Below are 7,294 nucleotides of genomic sequence, written 5' to 3'. Positions count from 1 at the left end.
ATAACATTCTCAGCTGGGAAACAGACCTGCCTAGTCATTAGTGGTAGGAGAGGGTAAAATGACCCCTGAGAGGTGTTCACTTTACACAACGTGGACATGATTTCCTCAGAATTCGATTTCTTTTCTTATTATTAGTTTAAAAATATCATCAAAATAAATCTGCAAACAAAAGCAGCAGAAATTAATGATGAAAGACTGTCTTAAATCCAACATAATTATGCAGAGGGTTAAACTAAAATGAAAGTTGCTATTTTCTCATTCATATTTCTAAAGAATTGAGTGTAAGAAAGCTTTGCTCTGCAACCTGAAAGCCTGACCTAATTGACAATCAGTTTAATATACCTGATGGAAAGCAGTCATGAGATCCACTGCTGTGTCAGTGTTCAGTCCTTGGAACAAACACAAGGATTGAAATATGAGGCAGGTCATAATTGATTTGCCTTTTCTGAAATGCTGGCATGCTGGCATGGAAGAAAATAAACATCAGAATTCTTTCTTGAAGAAACAAGGACATATACTCGAGAATGGTTATTTGTATGTAAATTTGATGCCAGAAGTTAAAATACTGTTTTCAATACTTCCTTTTTCTGTTGTTGGCTTAAACAAGAGAGTTAAATACTTGATTCATGATTTAAAATGGCAAGCTGGAAATACAAATTTACATAATTTATTTTATATTTATAATTTTTAATTACCTTCTTAAATAGCAGATTCCATGTGCTTGGCATGAAATTACTTTCTGACAGTCAGTAGGAGTGGAGTCATTGACTTAAGATATGTGAACATGTATCTTTTCAAACTTCTGATTTTGTTCTTTAATCCATCAAGTATTATTTTTTTATTAGATGCTGTGAGATTTTAACTGCTTCTTTCTGTTAAGTTACATTTGATGGGATTCTGTTAAAATGCGCAAAGGGATGGTTAAAAATGAGAAATGAAAATTTGGTTTTAGCTCCCCCCATTTCCAAGATATTCTTATCATCAGATCTCATCCTCCCACAAGTTAGAGCTAAGCATCCCACACCTTGATTTTGCACAAAGTTTGGAAAAGTAAAAATCAAACTGGCTTCCTTTTCCAAATCTCTGTTTGGTTTCCATCTCTTAATGAACAGGCATCAAAATGAACTTGTTGAATAAACTCAGATGAAGAAATTTCTCTCTGCACCTGCAGATGAAGCTCTGCTGTAAGGAGCTGGTTCAGCACTCCACATGCTATTTCCAGCCACTTACTCAGTTACACCCACCAGTTCAGTGTTTTGACTTTCTCTGAAATTTCTGCAGCAAGCCTGAACTACTGGTATATTCTGTACTTTGTGATGCTGGATTCCATGGCGTGTGGGCTGCCCTTATTTCACATTTTATTTTAGATAGGGCTGTTTTTAAAAGAACAGACATACTTGGTTTAAAATAAAGAATTACACTTTAAAAGTTGTTTTTCCTTATAACTTGCTAAATTCTTTACTTTTGCTCACATTTTATAAAAATATATCCCAAAAATTCATTTTGCAAAATGTATCCCAGTTGATGCCTCTTACCTCAAATTATGGCTGGAAATTGTTGATTATGAGATATATAAAGGGCTTGGCAAGAATTTTCCTGGAGCAGTAAACTTGCAGTTCTTTGAGATATTCTCATATTTGTACCTGACACATTCTGGTGCCTTTGCAAGTACAAAATTAGTGCAGTGCACAAAAGGGAAGGAAATATGTCTGCAGCCAGGGAGGGATTGGATGGAACTGCCCAGAGATGAAGGGAGCAGGGAATTCAGATGTAACCTGCACAAGGGCTCTATGAGAGCAGCACGACCTGCACTGCACAGCTCAAGGGCCAAATCCCTTCATGTGGATGCACTTAGAGATGTTACTGAGGATTAGTCCCCTCAGGGAGGCAAAATAGGTTAAGAGAGTGCAAATCCAGCCATCAATGGGCTATACTGTTATCATATTATACAGAATTTGCCTTTGCTAGAAAATGATCTAAGCACAATTCTTATATTATCCCCAGGAACTGTGGAACTGAGGTGAATTTCACCTGAAGGCCGGGGAGGAGCTGGGCCTTGGAGCACCAGGCAGGTCTGTTGTGCAAACAGGTGGGTGGACAAAGGGATGAAGAGCTCGGACCCATGGAGTCTGGGGGTCTCAGAGTGGGGCTGTGTGGGACTGCTTTGGTTTCTGTCAGGACTCAGAGCTTGGTGGAGGAGGAGAAAAGGGGGAGGGGGAATGGAGGCAGTGAAAACACAGGTGGCTTCAGTTATATTTGGCTTTTTGAACAGATTAATCACTTTGTTGATTTACACTGTCCTTGTTCTGTACTTTTAAATCATTTCTTAAGGAAACATTTTCATGAACTAAGTCAGAAGATATTCTATTGACATAAGGCTTTTTGGAAGGTAAAGATTTTTTTTTTGATAGTTTGGAAAATTGATTTCTTGCAGTTCTTTCATGATTGCCAGTTAATTCCTGCAACCATTCTGAACTTTGAAACAAAGCCTCTTCTTAGCTTCATTTAACTTCAGGATTTACAATAATAAATCTCATGACACTTTTTTTTCAAGCAAATGTATGAGCTGAAGTTGATATTAATGCTCTATTATGAACAGTTTCCAAAAAACTACTTTGAAGTATGGCAAAGAGACTTTGCTGCTTGCTGGCTCATAGGAATAAAGAGATAACAGTTTTTCCACTGGTACTGAACTTGTCTTAAGCAAAAGTAGCTTCTAAAATCATAAGAATAAAATTCTTTCATTAGCAGCCTGAGATTCTGTGCTCTTACACTTTCTCAAAAGTGTGTGAAGTGTGAAAATGCCAACATGACACCAGGAAAGACAGAAAGGCCAGAGTTTATTCAAATACCTCATCATCTTACATGTAAAGCATCCTGGGACCATCTTCAGAGCAGGTAAAATTTCTGGTATCAAGAGTGAATGGAAGGAGATTGTGAATGAAATGGATAGGAAGAAGTTTAATTTCTATCTTTTTAGTTTCATATTGCCAAGTAATTAATAAATGATTCATATAATAATTTTATTACTGTGGTTTTAAATTTGGTGAAGAACATTGTATTCAAACCAGAGGTTTAGGAACCAAGTGCTGAAGCCTGAAAACATCCTGTGCATCAGTTAACATGAATCAGACATTAAGTAGAACTGTGCAAGTGTTTCAAAGTTTTAATGTTCATTGTTTTCTTTCTCCCTTGAAATTATTTATGGTACCATTTGCTTTAGGACTGCAGGCTTGAGGTCCCTTTCCTTTAGCAAAGGAAATTAGTAGCAGAGAAATGAGCTCTTCCCAACTCTTTTCTCACTTTTCTTACAATATAACTGATCGATGATCCTTTCTATGTTTTTTCTCTCCATGTTCTTTATTTTCTTTTTTTTTCCTTTTTTCTTCATTAAAAGTAGATATTTGACTAGTAAAGATTTTTACAGTTTTTTTTTTTTTTAACTCTGGTGGATTAAAATAAATCAGAAGATACCCAGGAAAATAGTGAGTTTGGCTACTTTCTCCATTTGTTCTCTTGTTGTTGAACTGGGAGCTGCCCTCTGCCTAAGGTGGGTACCTATCAGTGATAGTATAGATATATTTTAATCCAAATTCCCTATCTAAATTGCATTATAACTTTAAAAACTTCAAAAAATTTGCATAATAACTATCATTAAAAAACTATCATAAAAAACCAGCATCCTGGGGTTAGTGCTTAAAAAGGCACTTTTGTTGTTTTCTTTTGTTGCTGGCAGAATTTGTTTCACAGTGCTATCACTTAATCATGGCTATAGTGAATTCATGTACCTACCCTTCCCAAAAGGGTGAAAACAGCCTCACTTTGCCTTGCTGGAAGCACTGAGAGTGACAGGAAATCTCTTTGTGCAGGATTTACTTCTGGGAAATAAAGACATTCTCAATACTTAATTAGACTATTTTTAATTTAAATCAATGTTTATTCAAAGTTTTGGTTAACCCTGACCTTAACATTCTCTGTAGTGATTAAAATACTGTGTTCACTGCAGTTCTTCCCTTTCAGTCTGGAGGTAGTGAGGCTGGAAAGAGAGAGGCCTCATAGGGAAAGGCCTCCATTTTTGTTCTGCCAGTGCTTGTCTGTTTGTCATTTCTCATAATAAATGGCTCCTATCTCCTTTGCTGTTGTCTTAATGAAAAGGACTCTGGTGTATCACAGTGAAGACTGCAGTGGTCAACTAATGATCCTTCTGGGGATGAATGGTTCACTGTGGTAGAAAGGTCAAAACATAGGTTAAATAGACATTTAATTCCACTGTTTTCTTCCAGATTCCAAGCAGATGTCACAGCCCTTTTCTGCTATAATTGTGTCAGAAGCATCCAGAATCCCAAAATGCAAGAAATTCTTATCAGCTATACCAATAAAGATAAGCTTGAGCTAAAATAATGGTAAAGGCCAAAGCAGATAAACTGGTTGGTGAAATAGTATCTTTGGTGCACAGTTACCATAATTCCTCACTTCTTTTGACCTCCATGAGCTGCTCTGTGCCTGACTAAATCTCAGCAAGAAGAGGCAGCTCTGTTCCAGCAATGTGCAGCTTTCTCCTTTGTCTGATGTTAATGCAAAATGTTCTCATTTGCAAAGGAGGTCTTTGCTTTTCTTTCTGTTTTCCCAGAGAAGAAGAAGGGAGCAGTTAATAGAATTGAAGTGTCTTCATCTTTTGCTGCTCTGTGATTATGTGCTGGAACTGTAATTTCTTCTGCTATTCTTTTTGGGACAGAATTATAGGGATACAACTAAGGAATATGTCACATGTGAGATAAGTTATCTAGGTAAGAGCCCCAAGAACTTTTTTGTAAAGCTTCAGTTTGTTTCCTAATTTAAAGGATGAAGGAGAAGAGTCTGAACTGGCTTCCCTGCCCAACCAAAAGCATCATCTGCATCCCAGGAAGTAGGAATCTATATAGAGCTTCTTTGTAACAATGTAATAATAGGTTTTATACTTTAGTCTGTGTAAATTTTATTTGCTGCTATCACAATGCTAGAATATGCTCCAGTGAATCCACCCTGGGTTTTGTGCTATTAATCAGGCAATAATAAAGAAACCATTTTAGATGGAAATTCGGGGTGAGGAGGTAAAAAGGATGTGGTGACTAAAACCAGCATTTATTGAAACTCACAGAATGAGAATCCTCCTAGCAGATATTTTCCAATTAAGTGTAGAGTGGATCAGCTGGTCCAGCTGGTTTTCTTAAAGTTTTTGGTAGTAGTGGACTACATTAAAGATTGTTAGTCTTGCAGATAAGGACAGAGACTCAAATTAAATAATGGCTCACACATGTAGTTCTGCCTGCAAAGGTGAAGAAAAACTGTTGGCAATCTAGTTTTGATTATTCAGGTACTAAATTTCATGCTAAAATACAAAATATTTCCTAACAGCTTTTGACATCATGGATAATGTAGCTGCAAGCAGCACACAGAGATAGAGCAGATTCAGCAAAGTCCAGGTGTAGAATTTCTCAAACTTCCCTTGGAAGGAGAGTGCTTGGGCTCCCTCCCTCTCAGCTGTGTATTCCAAAGCAATAACAGCTTGGCAAATGTGCATCAGTCTGGAGGGCTGAAAGGCAAGAAAAATATCCACATTAGTAGATGAGTCATCTCTGGAGTTTTGTAATATAGACTTTTATGAGAACAGGATCAAGTGTTGATTCTGTAATAAATCTGGAACTGAAAATTATGCTACTTTTATACATGATTACACTTCTTGAGTTGCCTGCCCTCCTGTCAGGCTGGTCACTGCTTGGTTTGAGCTGTCAAACCTCTGCCCCTCCAGCCATGCAGCCCAGGTGTTCATGTCTCACTCCAAGTCTGCCTTTATGTTTTAGCACTGCAGACTGGGTTCAAAACCAAAGTGAGTTATTGTGCAGCCTTTGTACAAGTAGTGACAAACCTTAGACCCCCACAGCCTCTTACCTGAATGTCTCACTCTGCAGCTCTTTTGCAGTCACTATAATTGTCTTTGAATCTCCTTGGAGTGGAATATTTCAGGTGGGTCTGGACATGCATTTATTGAGCTGTCTACCAGATGGATGTTAAATTTCACTTTTTTGATCTTGTCAGACACTAAAATTATTATGTTGTGAACCAATCCAAATGTCAATTATTTGCAGAATCTCATGATTTATGAATTTGCTTCCATCACAACAGGCTTAAAATATATACACCTTAAAATGCAGACCAGACTTATATGTTCTGCATTAACTGCATGCTTGTTGATTCTAACTATATTGCAGCAATTAAATATATACCTGCAAATACACACAAGTATCTATTTTCTTTTGGTTACTTTATGTTCTCTGTCTGGGTAATGCATGACAGAGATACCAAAAGCAGCTTATTTCTTTCTTCCTAAAATCAGTATTGTTACATCTAGTCAACAATGAATATTATTTTCATATTTAGTTTTTAATTTAGTTTAGATTTTGTTGCTGTTTGCTGTTCAGTGGCTTAATAAGCTTCTTTTCTTTACATGCATGAAAATGGTTTGGCGTGAATCAGGATAACAATATATTTTCAATTTATATCTTTCTGACATCTTGGTTCACTATTAATGCCCCTTCTAATGTAGCTTTCTGGGAAAGCTCTGGCAAACCTCCAAAGCTCTTCACAGATGTGGCAGCATCCACCATTAGAGGATATTTGGATAAATAAATACATTCAAAGGCATTTTGTAGTAAATACTTGGAAATCCTCTCAGGGAAAGCCAGAAGCTCTCACATAGGTTGAGTGTAAGCAGTCCTGCAGGGATTCAGGCATGGCACATTTTTTGGCCTGCTGAGGATCAGCCAACCCTTTAACTATCACCAAACATCTCTGCTCATCTGGGGGGGCTCAGTTGCCTCTGTCAGGTTCAGCCATCAAAACAACTTTTGGTACCACAGCCAGATTCCAAATGGTGTAAGAAAATATGTTGCTCTGTGTCAGGACTAGTGCCAAACATGAGAATAATGAGGTTCTGACTTGCTGCTCTCATGGGAGGGTTTAACTGCATGGCACAGCTATGAGATCTCGTGCTCAAATGAGCCACCAAGAGAACAGAGCTCCTGAAGGAGTATGACAGGCATAAAAAGCTGCTTTTTATATTGCATGGGCACCTGGCACCGCCAGGATAAGCTCTGGAGGCAAACACCACACTTTGTTCCAAGAAAGGAACTGCCTGACTGACAGAACAAATAAGGAAGAATTTTAATTGGCTATAACGAAGTGAGCTGTGATCTTGCCTGACAAAGGTTGACTTGTATTGTATAGTGGCCTTCTATATGCCCACAATGGGGATTGT

This window comes from Molothrus aeneus, chromosome 20 (genome assembly GCF_037042795.1).
Source record: "Molothrus aeneus isolate 106 chromosome 20, BPBGC_Maene_1.0, whole genome shotgun sequence".
NCBI lineage: Eukaryota > Metazoa > Chordata > Aves > Passeriformes > Icteridae > Molothrus > Molothrus aeneus.
This window is presented reverse-complemented; position numbering follows the sequence as displayed.